The sequence below is a fragment of the Callorhinus ursinus genome, unplaced genomic scaffold (genome assembly GCF_003265705.2).
Source record: "Callorhinus ursinus isolate GAN/ISIS: 27379988/994484 unplaced genomic scaffold, GSC_fseal_2.0 scaffold3, whole genome shotgun sequence".
NCBI classification, from domain to species: domain Eukaryota; kingdom Metazoa; phylum Chordata; class Mammalia; order Carnivora; family Otariidae; genus Callorhinus; species Callorhinus ursinus.
In genome coordinates this window covers 42,107,171-42,120,019 of record NW_027397065.1, presented here as the reverse complement: position 1 = coordinate 42,120,019, position 12,849 = coordinate 42,107,171, and the positions used below count along the sequence as shown (strand labels likewise).

General features: G+C 41.3%; 1 protein-coding gene across 2 annotated transcripts in view; it reads right to left on the bottom strand.

Annotated features, from left to right (window-relative positions):
• ATP10B (ATPase phospholipid transporting 10B (putative)) overlaps positions 1-12,849 on the bottom strand; it is a 275,419-nt gene that overhangs the window by 162,301 nt on the left and 100,269 nt on the right. The gene's annotated exons all lie outside the window — the stretch shown is intronic.

Genomic DNA, 12,849 nt, shown 5'->3' with positions numbered 1-12,849 from the left:
GCTCCCTTGGATCAGTGCAGCTCCTCCTTGATCTGTGTCAATACAGTGGTTGTGGGGCTTGTTTGTTCCTAACCACTCTAAAGGCTGGACAGATTTTCACCAAATTTGGATGCTAACATTTGGGTGATCCTGCCTTAAAATTTATACTTTGAGGCAGATATGAATATCTCTTTGAGAGACCCTATGGAGCACCTCAGAGACAGACTCGCTAAGACTGAGATACAATGACAGACCTGTGTAACTATCAGTCGGGTGAGACATTTCACATGTATTACGTCCCCGTGGATAGTAAAATCGAACAGTGGTTTGCTATGACCCCGAGTCACAAGCTGTGAAGGCACAGCTCTGTAGTGCCGGCTCTCATTTGCAAGCAGCTGTAGTGAACTGGAGTGAATGACAGAGCAGGAGCACGGGAAAAGTCATGGGCCCTCCAGGCAGCCTGCCGGACTCCCACACTGAGCTCTGTGACCTTGAGCGAATTATGTAATATTTCTGTGCCTCAGTTTCCTTAGAGGGTTGCTGTAAGGCTTATATGAGTTACCACGGGTCAGGTCTCAGAATAAATAGTGCCTGGCATGCGACAAGTTCTCAGCAAGGACTAGCTGCTATTATTACCATCATCATTATTATTATGCCTTAGCAGCGCATAATGGACACCAGCTGACTCTATTTTATATGCTGGCATTCTATGTAAGGTTTCATTTTTTTAAAAAAGGGTTTTCTGCTAAAAATAAATTCGAAAAACCACTGGACAGCTTCATTTTCACATCAAGAGCTTTTAGGACTAAATGACATCAATATTAAAGCCAGATTTCTCTTATTTTGAAGCATGAATTAAAATTGTCACATGACTGGGAAAAAAGCTCAGTGATGTAATCTTAGGCCAAATGATGCAGCACTGAGGAGGGGCCTTCTTGCCTCTTCTTTGCCCTTCACGTTTAAAGAGGTCTATGCAATCTTCCAGGCGTTCACCTTCATTTTACTGGCTTTCGTCGGAGTCTGTTAAAGACTTCAGCCAGTGCAAGTGGGTCGGTATCCTGTGTCTTACCTGGACTTGGGTAGCTTGGTTGGTGGAGGGTCTTAGAAGTGTCAGAAACCCTTACTGAAACCTTTAGTGTAATGATTAAATATAGTGACTGCACTGCCTGAGTTTAAATCCTGGGTTTTGCCACTTGCAAGTTTTGTGACATTGGCAAGTTACTGAACATCTCAACTATGGCCCAGAGAAGGTATGTAACTCACCCAAGGTCACACAGAAAATGGTAAAGCTGGTACTGGAACTGGCTCAAAGCTAGCACTGACTCTTGATCAATGATTACAAAGTGGCTGCCCATGGGCTGGGTCCAATTTGCAGATGGGCTTATTTAGAGTACACAATGTTTTGAAAAATATTTGATTTAGCGGCCACAATTTAAAGAGATCGCATTCCACCTAAAACTCTGGAATTTCAGCTTCTGTTTCCTCATCAATGAAAAAGGAGTCACTATAATATCTACCTCACAGACTTGGCATGAGGACTAATTGCAAATAATCCACAACAGCTCTTAGTACAGTATCTTGTAGATTGAATATCCACAACAAGCTGCTGTCATTGGCAGCATTAAAGCCAAGATTCAAAGCTTTTCTGTCTGCAATCTGTGGTTGCCTTTCTTACCCACTCGGTTATATTTCCCTTACATCTCTGCATTTGGAATCCATGCTTTTAGCCACTGTACTGAAACAGCTGCTAAGTCTCACTGAGAAAGTAGCCCTGAAAGGAGGTAAGTACAAGGAGAATTATTATTCAGCATTAGGCTGGGGCAGGCACTTTCTAGTGGTTTTAAGTTGATCCACTTATATAATCCTCAGAACAACTGCATGAGGTCACTCAAGTTTTCAGATGCGTAAGTTTTGTTTCTCAAACTAATGTGTAAGTACCCCTAGCATGGGCCTAGTATCCCACCGCCATCCTCAGTGGGATGATCAAGACAATCTCATCCTACTACGAAATTGTGGCCCAGAGATGGAGGGTAAGCCACGCAAGGTCACACAGCAGTGGAAGCCTGGGACTTGAATCTGAGGCTCTTTACCAGTGGTGGCAAAGTGGCTGCTCATGACTTCCGAGATTGCAGATGGGCTTAGTTTGGCCTGCATCACGTTATTAAAAAAAAAAAAAAAAAAAAAAAAAAAAAAAGTTGCCAAAGTCTAAAAAAAGTGATATTTCACATATAAATCAGGGTTCTCAGCTCCTTGTCAGGTTTGGCCTCCTTGAGCCTCAATCCCACAAGGCAAGTATGGCTGGAGCTGAGCAACCTTCGCCTTTATGGGGCAAGCACTCCTGCTTGCTGTTGTCCCAAGGAATGCCAGCTAAGGAACAACAGCCATTTTCCCATTTTGCAGCCTATTATGCTACCTACCTGGCCCCTGCAGGCATGTGGGTTTGCGACCCTGAGGTCCTGACTAGTCCTTTCCCAGCTTCCCCCCACACCCCCATGCCCTCTACAGCGCTGGGCTAAATCAACCAGACAGCAGCTCTCTGAACAGCCTGTAACGGGTTGAAATGTGTCCCCCTGAAAAATATGTTAAAATCCTAGCCCCCAGGACCTGTGGATGTGATCTTATTTGGAAATAGGGTCTTTGCTGATGTCATCAAGTTATGATGAGGTCATACTGAATTGGGGTGGACCTACCCCCCTCGGAGGAGGAGAAAAGACATAGGTACAGACTCAGAGGAAAGAGGGCCATGTGAAGTTAGAGGCAGAGGTTGGAGTTAAGCTGTCAGAAGCCAGGAGGCAAGGAAGGATCCTGTCTGTAGAGGTTTCAGAGGGAGCATGGCCCTGCAGACACTTTGAGTTTTAGACCTCTAGGCTTCACCACTAGGACTGGATAGGAGAAGAAATTTCTGTTGTCTTAAGCCTCTCAGTTTGTGGTACTTTGTTATGGCTGTCCTAGGAAACGAACACCCAGCCATATCTATATACATATATCTCCCTTTTATTTCTTGTTCTCCTAGCTGGCTTTTATCTTTGTCTTCCCTTCTTTTCCATGTCCCGTTTATTCTCATCCCTCCTGTGGTGCATCTCTCTCATCTTTTGACCTGTCTTCCTCAGGTCCACTATGGACTCCGAGGCTGACTGGTGTCTCCCAGGATGAAAAAGTTGCTGGAACTAGTTTAGAGTTTGGCAGATGGGGAGGTGACAAAGGGGAGGAACTATCTGCAGGTGTTGATAAGGCTTAGAGCTGGGTGGCATGGTTGCTAGGCTGCCAGAAACCTGAAATGTGCAGTGCACATCATTGCAGTACCAGCTTTGGAAGCCACGAGAACAAGCCTGCCCAGAACTTTGTGTGAATTGGCGCAGACACCTCCTTTCTCTCCCCAGCATCTCCAAATTGACTCTGGTAGCTTCTTAGCATTCCGCGCAGCACACTCTGGTGAAGCTTAGGCCGTTCGTTCCCTACAAAGCAGGGCGCTGACAGCCTTTTCGCTTTTCTCTTCCTCATTGCTTAATCTGTCCGCTTCCTGATACTAATGGATTTTTAAATGAGCCTCAGACAATTGATAGCATTTCCCAATTAAAACCAAATACCTTTCATCCACCCTTTACATAGCCATAGGGCTACAAAGGAGCCCCAGGGAGCATATGCCCACCTAGATCTCTTTCCCTAGCTCTCCTGCCTCCTACCCCCTGTACCTGCAGACACGCACCCTCTCTCAGAGGACCTGGCTCTTGAGATGCAGAAGTGACTTCTAGATGCCAGCTAGAGTGATCTTGGCTGAGATTTCTGAGCAGTCATAGGGTTAGAGTCAGAGACGGGATATTTCTCCATCTTCTCTGATGTCAACTGGTTTCACAACCACCGAATTCAGATGCTTCCTTTAGGATGGGAGAAATCATTATATAGGCATCATAACTGATGGCAAGTTTGAGAGAGGGTGGGCTAAGAGTTTGGGGAAGCATATCATCTTGTTAGTATGATTTATTAAAAATGAAATAATGTAGGTGTACCTGGTTGGCTCGGTTGGTTAAGTGTCCAACTCTTGATTTCGGCTCAGGTCATGATCTCAGGGTTGTGAGACGGAGCCCTATGTCAGGCTCTGCACTGGGTGCGGAGCCTGCTTTAGATTCTCTCTCTCCCTCTGCTCCTTCCCCCCCCATAATAAAAAAATAATTAAAAAAATGAAATAATGTAGCTACTATTTGAGTGCCTGTTCTGTGTTAGGCCTTACGCTTGGACTCTCACATAAAGTATCTCTAATTGTTTTAAGAATGCTTAAGAAAGATTATAAGTGTTTTCACAGATGAAGAAATAGACACTCACAGAAGTTAAATGACTTATCCAAGACCATTTACGGCAGTAAATATCAGAGCTGAGTCAACATAGTCTGAATCCAAATCCATGTTTTACCACTCTAGGAATGCCTTCTTACTACTTACTAGAGGAAGCATAAATTGAGTAGTCCTATTTGGGGTCTGTGTTCAAGGCTATCTTAGAGGTTTGACAAATGACACAGGTACAGAGGAGAGTTTATTTATTCACAGTCTTATCCATGTGCGGGAAAAAAAATGCCTGGGAGTGGTAGGTCCATGATACACAGAATTCTATCTTCTTAGACCTCAGTACCCTCTTATAGGGAGATGCCAGGTTACCCCAAGGGAAGGCCTGCCAGAGAGGTCTAGACATGCATGCCCGCAGAAAGGAGTCAGGAGATTTGCTCCTTCTCTTTCTGTAATTCAGATGCCCTCTCTATGTGATGAAAGTAAGCCCCACCTCCTGTTTCAGTTTCCACACCTACTTTCCAAGTCTTATCTTACTGATATTCCTCACCACCACCTGGCAGGGAGGGGTAGGTTCACCATTGTCACTATTATTCCTCTAACTCAGAAAAGGAAACTCTCTGAGAATTAAGAAACTTGCTCAAGATTAACACCACAGCTAGTTGTGGTGCTAGGTCTCAAATCCTCTGACTGCTTGCACATTACTGGCAGTTAAAATGGCAGAAGTCCACATGGTATATGTGTGGATGAGTCCAGCCTTTGGAGTAAGCCTATAGACCACTAGAAGAAGAAAATGAGTTCAGCACTGGACTTGCTGAAAGAGATAAGAGAGCCTAAGTGAGCACATGTGAGGGTCACCGACGGAATTCTCCAGCCAGCCAGCTGGCCAACCACCACCAGATACAACTCATATAGGCCACTTCCTGTTCTCACTAGACTCCAGCATGGCCCACCTTTGGCATTCTCACTATAAATTTCTTCAACCGGCAGTAATGAGAGATGCAGAAGAAATGTAGGTTGTAAGTGAAGACAGAGTAAGAAGACACCCTGAAATTGTTCTACTGTGGTTGCTTTTATGCATCTGAAGATGGAGTCTACACAAGATCTCATTCTAGAATCCTTCTTGTTGTGTCTTATGTAAACATGTACTCTTCTAATAGTGGTCACAAGGCCTGTTTTAAACAGCTTACCCATACACAATCTCACACGGAAGTGTGACAAGTGGCATTCTAAAAGCCTAACAAACTTGGCTTCTTTGTAACCTGCCAAAATGGCCCATAATTTACTCCTCCATCACTGACCCCACTTAGCCAATGGCCCAGCCATTCACTCCATTGCCCAGCAACTTGGGCTTCATTTTTCACTTCCCTCTGTCATCCCCAATATGTCCTGTTGGTTCTAATTCTAGAATCCACATCTCTCCACCACCACTGGTCTTGTCTATTCCATCACCCACACTCTTGTCAAGTGTGTCCCTCATTCCCTCTACCATTACCACTCTCCACTCTGCTACTGGCGTGATTCTCATTATGCTACAAATCTGCTTAAGACACCAAATTGTCTCCTTGCCTTCCAGGTAAATTCTAAACCTTTAAATATGACTTATTATAAATTGTGGTTTAGCTTCTGCTAACTTCTCCCGCCAAGTTCATCCTTCCTCTTAGGCCCTCTGAAGCTCCACTCCAGCCATAATGAGCTCCCCACAGTCTCTCAGGATCCAGCCTTCTCTCTCCTCAAGGCCTCTGCACATTTTTCTCTTTTAATAAGTGATGGCCCAGGACCTGTTCACCTGGTTTCCCCTACTACTCCCTCAGACATTTTCTGTGGGAACCCCCCCCCGACTTCCCACTCTAAACACCTGTGTCAGCCCACATGCCACCTACTCCCACTGCCCCCTGTACTTCTGACCTGGAACAAATTGTCCCTTATGCCATAATTGCTTGTTTAGTTCTTTCTCTACCAGACAGAGAACTCTGAGAGATTGCAGACTATTCATTCTTAAGCACAGTGCCAGGCATGTGGTGAGCTCTCAATAAATATTTACTGCTTTCTTTTCCTTCCTTCTCAGTTTCATTGGCACTGACCACATCAGCCACAGTTAGTTCCTCTCAAACACATCCCCAGCATCCCCAGGCTCTTCGCTCCCCCTTTGTGTCCCTCTCATGTTCTCCCTTCCTTTCCACTCAGAAAAAGTTGTTTCAGGCTCACGCCATGAAAAGTCACTTCAAAATATTTTACAAAAAACAGAGAGAAGCTTAGTGTTGTTTTCTTTTTATCCTCCAGTCGTCTGTAGTGACAGGATGAACTGAGCATGTAGTGGATCTGAGTTGCCATGGTAACTGATAATGGTCTAGTCCTTTCACTTTCTTTGTAGGGGAAAATATCTCTTCTTTTTTGTAACTAGCAATGGATGAGGATTTATTTTACCATCTGCTAGATAACTAATAGCCCAAAGGACTCGTTCTCAATTACCTAGTACTTTCATTCCATTCTGGAGTCTTTGCTGCTGGTCAAATTGTGCATCGGAACTGACACTGCCTCTGGTGCTATCCCCGTGGTTGTCATTCTAGAGTCTCACAAAGGCTTGGCAGGAGGAATTCCGAAACGTCTGACCCAAAGGGTTTTTGGAGAAAAGAATGTGTCTGTGTGTATTTTTGTGCACACATGCATATGTGTCTGTCTGCAGGTAAAAGGAAAGATATGTTTCACATTTTTGTCCTGGATGAACTAGGTCATTAGATGTACCAACATAGGGACTCTCTGAACATGAAGTCTTTACTATAAAGATCAGAAGATTCTTTGAGGCTCTGGATCAGTGTACACCCTCTAATTGGCTATATGTGTAGGAGTTAGAGACGGCTGCTCATAGACATTCTTGACTCTAAGTAGGGCAGCCACATTTCCATTTTTTTAGTTTAAAAAAAAAAGATCTTCACAGAAAAAGGTATTTGTGTATACAAGAGAATAAAGATAACCTACAGTCAATTCAAACTCCAGGGGACAGATCTTTCCCCCACCCCACTTTTTTTTCCCATGAAAAAAGAAAAAAAAGAAAAAAGAAAAAAATTCCTTCTATTTGTAGAGCATTTAGATCTCCCTGCGTCATTTCTCATTTGGGTCACTAATACTATAAGGTGGGACTGGTTGGTTACCCTGAAGTCCAGAAAGGCTAAATGATCTCCCAAAGGTCACAGAGCAACTTCATGACAGATCCAATGAGAATCCAGGTCTGCAAACTTGAAATCCAATGACTATCCCTACCCACCATGTAAGGACTCCCTTTTAAGAGAGAACTGGGACTTCTGACAGTAGCCACCTCCTTTGCATTCTACTTCCATTGGCTGTAACATAAACATTCATGGAAAAAGCTCTGGAGCTAGACATTTATGTGCGAGGAAATTGTTCGGTCTTCTAGAAGATTCTCTGTATGGAGTCCATACCCATGTTGTAAATTGAGTTTGTTACTGTTGCTCTAATCTTGTTTACGCATCATAGCAACTCAGTGTAGTTAGTAATGATGTGATCCTCATTTTATGAAGACTCAGAAAGGTTAAGTTCTTTGCCCAAGGTCAAGTAGTTAATAACTTGTGGAACTGAATTTGAGGAGAAGAGAAAAGGAAAGAAGGGAAGGGGAAAAAGGAAAACTCTTATGGGTAAATCTTTTACCTACTGAGCTCTGGGCACTGTGCTGGGCACTTTTACATAAAGTATTGGATTTAATCTCATAACATCCCTGTGAGAGGGTATCTATTCTAAGCACAAGGAAACTGAGTTCAAGGAGGTTAAACTGTGTTCTGGAAATCATACATCAAGTAAGTAGCAGAGCAGAAAATATCAACTCAGTTCCACCTGGTCAGGTGAAGCCTATGCTCTTAACCTTTACAAGACAGAACCCATATGTAGCATTAGTGATATCAATTTTGAAAAGCTACAGGGCACTAAACACTGTGGAAAAACTTGAAGACTAAAGAAGGCTAGGAGATGCTCTTAGCTCCCTATGTATGGAGGTGGGGATTACAAACACAGGCATTCTCAAACAGGGTCCAACAAATGTTCTATCATCTTCAGGGTAATGGACCCAGAGTTGTATTGGTGAAAGAACATGGCTCTCCACCACTTACTAGCTGTGTGATGGTGGGCACATTGTCAGCCATATGTGAAATCTGCAGGTTGAACTTGATTAGTATTGGCAGAAAGATTTCAAATCCCATGCCAGTGCTGATTAATTAATTGGTAATGGCTGCCTGTTATGCTGTGTTATGAAGGACTCTGAGACTGTACCTAAGCCCTGATCATTTAGTAATCTCTGCCATGGCCACTGGATGTGGGAATGGGGGCACATGTCATAGAGTTGCCATCCCAAGACTGATGAGTAGTAAACACTGATAGCTTTATCATCTTTATTTGCTTAGTTTTTGGCAAAACAATTTCTATTTTTGATCTATATTTCCTCCAGTAATAAATTCTCATTCTGAGTGGATATTTATTGTCAAACCACATGGAAGAATCCCCTTGTATCCATGAGTGAAGGATTTGCTGAACAAACGCATCTCCCTCCTCTCCCAGCCCCGTAATTTCATGGGCTTTAATCATTCCAAACTTTGAGTGTATCTTTCCAGGTTAAAGAATCTTGAAAACTTCACCATATTTCCCTTTAAAAAATTATAATGATTAGAAGAATGATAGTATGAAGGAAGAAGGATTTTTGATTTATTGAAAAATTTAGGATTTTTCACTTTGGAAAGAAGGCAGTTTAAAGACAACCTGATTGAAATGGATAAAAGTACAACCAGGGATCACAGGGATTGTGGGCTTTTCATGAAATACACAAATGCAATGATGAAGCAGCTTCTTTAGAAAACTGAGTGAAGAAAGTTGCTTCAGCATAGAAACTCTTAAGATGTGATCTGAAGAACATTTAGGGTTTCTTGGAAGTACTTCAGGGGAAGCTGTAGGGGACAGGAGAATGTGTGGGGTTTGGTTGGGTGGCCATGGGCTTCATTTCTCAACCTACACCCCTCAGCTCTTCTTATTTTCTGCTTTGTGAATTACATTTCCATGCAAGATTTAATGGGAGTAAACATAAGTTTGGAAACAACGCACTTAGACAAATAAAAGAAAGTACTGTTTCAGATAACAGCCAAGTATATTACTGAATCCATTATACAAAGGAGTGCTTCAGAAGATTAAGACAAAATCATTGATTCAAAAAATTTGGAACAATTTTTGAAGAATTAGCCCAAAGACAACTGCTGGAGGAAACTGTGCTCTAACATTACAGTGAGGAAACATCCTGGATAGGATATGTACTTTGAGTGGAACTTGGTATGTTAAGTCTAAATTCCCAGCCCTCTAAATTGCTTAGTGTAGATGGCACCCTGCTTGTTCTGAACATCTCTTCTAGAAGCACACTTGTTTACATAGAAAATAGCATGCTTGCTCCTGAGATGGAAGGAAGATCGAAGAAGTAGCAAGTACTCAGAATTAATTAACTTTGATTTACAAAGCAGCATCACTGACATACATGATAATTAAAATCTCACATTAGTTATTATTCTATTTGCTTTGCTGAGCAACACACACACACACAGAAGAAAAAAAACGTGTCATTCCTACTGTGATCTGAAGAACATTTGGGTTTTCTTTTTTTTTTTTAAGTGTTTTTTTTTTTTTTAAGATTTTATTTATTTATTTGTCAGAGACATAGAGAGAGTACAGATAGGCAGAGCGGCTGACAGAGGCAGAGGGAGAAGCAGGCTCCCCATGGAGCAGGGAGCCCGCTGTAGGACTCCATCCCAGGATCCTGGGATCATGACCCGAGCCGAAGGCAGCCGCTTAACCGACTGAGCCACCCAGGCGCCCCATCATTTGGGTTTTCTTGGAATTACTTCAGGGATACTATACGGAACAGAATTTGTTTTGAAAACCAGAAGAGACTGTCTTAAATGAACGATTCCTACCATTTATCTGCACCTACTATGAGGCACACGTCGTAACAAATGACTACAATAATAATGCTGATGACAGCTAACATTTATTGAGTCCTCATTTTGCTCCAGGTACTGTTGTAAATGTTTTGTATTTACCAATTAATTAAATCCCCACATGCCAACCTTATGAGGTAAGTGCTCTTATTATGACCATTTTACAGATGAGGAATCTGAGGCATTACAGAGTAATGCACGTTAAGTAATGCAAGGTAAGGTCATAATTAATGACTATACTGTGGTTTCTTCTTGTACAAAGTTCTTTAAAGAAAATATCTTAAGAAAAGAAAAGAAAAGATATTATTATTATTATTATTTTTTAAGATTTTATTTATTTATTTGACAGAGAGAGACAGTGAGAGCAGGAACACAAGCAGGGGGAGTGGGAGAGGGAGAAGCAGGCTTCCCGCTGAGCAGGGAGCCCGATGTGGGACTCGATCCCAGGACCCTGGGATCATGACCTGAGCCGAAGGCAGACGCTTAATGACTGAGCCACCCAGGCGCCCAAGAAAAGATATTATTAAACCATTACAACAATTATCCCACCTTACAGAAGAGAAAACTGAGGTAACATTAAGAAACTTGCCCAAGGAAATTATACAGTCTGTGAGTTCAGATTTGAGTCCAAAGTTTGTGATAATTTCTACTGTCGCAGGCAGCCTGTCATGTATAGTATGTTACGACCACTGTCTGTTTAATATATATAGACATAATGAAAGCTGATGGTAAGATGACAGAAATTTGTCTAAGAGCATTATAATCATCTTCCCAAATATCATCAATGTAGATTCCCAGGTCTCAAACACATAGTTAACCTATTTCCAAGAAGAAGGTTGCTGGGAAATAAACGTCTTGACAAATTGTGGTCTTCACGTGGCTCAGGAGTTTATTGTTTCTTGTCAGGAAAGAGACAATGGAAAGTCAAAACAAATAAGCTTTCAAAGACACGTAATCAGGGTACAAATAAAGATGTGAAATGAAACTCAAGGATGATGTATTGCAAGACTCTATGGCAGTGACATATGTGCTCAGACATGGTGTTTTAGCAGATTGGGACTTGCATGACCTTTAAGGTACGCCTTTGACTCTAAAATGATTGGTGTAACTCAATCCATATTTAACGATGAAGATAACTCAAGATGAGGCCGCTGATGTCACTGATGTGCAATTTCTAAGCAATCTTTGCCTTTTCAGTTCTTTGTGTGCTGGATGACCACTGAATGCACCAGCAGAACCTTCCTAGAGATGGCCAAGGTCAGGAGACTGCAGTAGGCTGGCCCTAGAGAAGTAGGCAGTCATGGGAATGACCACTGTGGTTAACACTACAGGGATAGAAACAGATGCTCCCCATTGAACAGCAGCCACTCCATATGTGAAAAGGAAGCTAAGGGACACAGCCTGTTCTCCTTGCCACAGACACACTTTATTTTCCTTTACTTCATTTAATTTTTCTATAGTTTTGAGGTATATTTGATATATAATAAACCATGTATATTTAAAGTATACAATCTGATGAGTTTGACATAAGTATACATTTGTGAAATTATCATTGCAATCAAGATAATGAATATATCTATCACCTCAGAAGTTTCCTTTTGCCTCTTTATAAATCCCTGTCCCTCATACTCCTGCCCTCCAGGATTGGATTTCCTTTCTGTCCTATAGACATGCATTTTTAATAATTTTATATAAGTGGAATCATACAGTATTTGGGGTGTGGGGTTGGTGGTGTGTTTGGCTTCTGTTATTCGACACAATTATTTTAATATTCATCTGTCTTGTATGTATCAGTAATTTATTCCTTTTTGTTATTTGTGTAGTGCATACCACACACTATTTATTTGTATTTTCAGTTTTGGACTAATATAAATGAAACTGCTCTAAACATTTGTCTTTATGAGTGAGATATAGGTTTCTTTTTTTCTTTTGTGTACTTAGGAAGGGAATTGCTAGGTTAAATAGTGGAGATATAATTAATTCAATATAATTGGGTATAAATGGGTATGTAATTATAAAATTAATTTTTGAGAAACTTCTAGACTGCTTAACAAAGTGATTTTTTACCATTTCGCATTCCCACCAGCAGTATGAAATTCTAGTTTCTCCTCATTCTTAACAATTTGTGGTCTTTTTAATTTTTAACCATTCTAACAGATTGCAGTGGTATTTCCTTGTGAATTTAATCTGCATTTCCTTAATGACCAAAGATGCTGCATATATTTTGTGTGTTTTTTGCCATCTGCAATTTGTTTTGGGTGAAATGTGTTTTCAAATCTTTTCTCTATTTTTTTTTCTTTTTGGTTTGCTGGTCTTATTTTTAAGTTATGAGTTCTCTACATATTTCAGATGTAAGTCCTGTGTTACATATGTCATGTAAATATTTTCTCCCAGTCTACAGCTTGTTTTATTCTTGTAACAGTGTCTTTCAAGTGCAAACTTTTTAGTTTTATGGAATCTGAAGTGATTTTTTTTTATAGTTCATGCTTTTGTGTCATATTTAAGAAATCTTTGCCAAGCCCAAGGTCACTAAGATTTTCTCTTAAGTTTTTTTCCCCAGAAGTTTCATAATTTTAGATCTCACATTTAGATTTATAATCTTTTTGAGT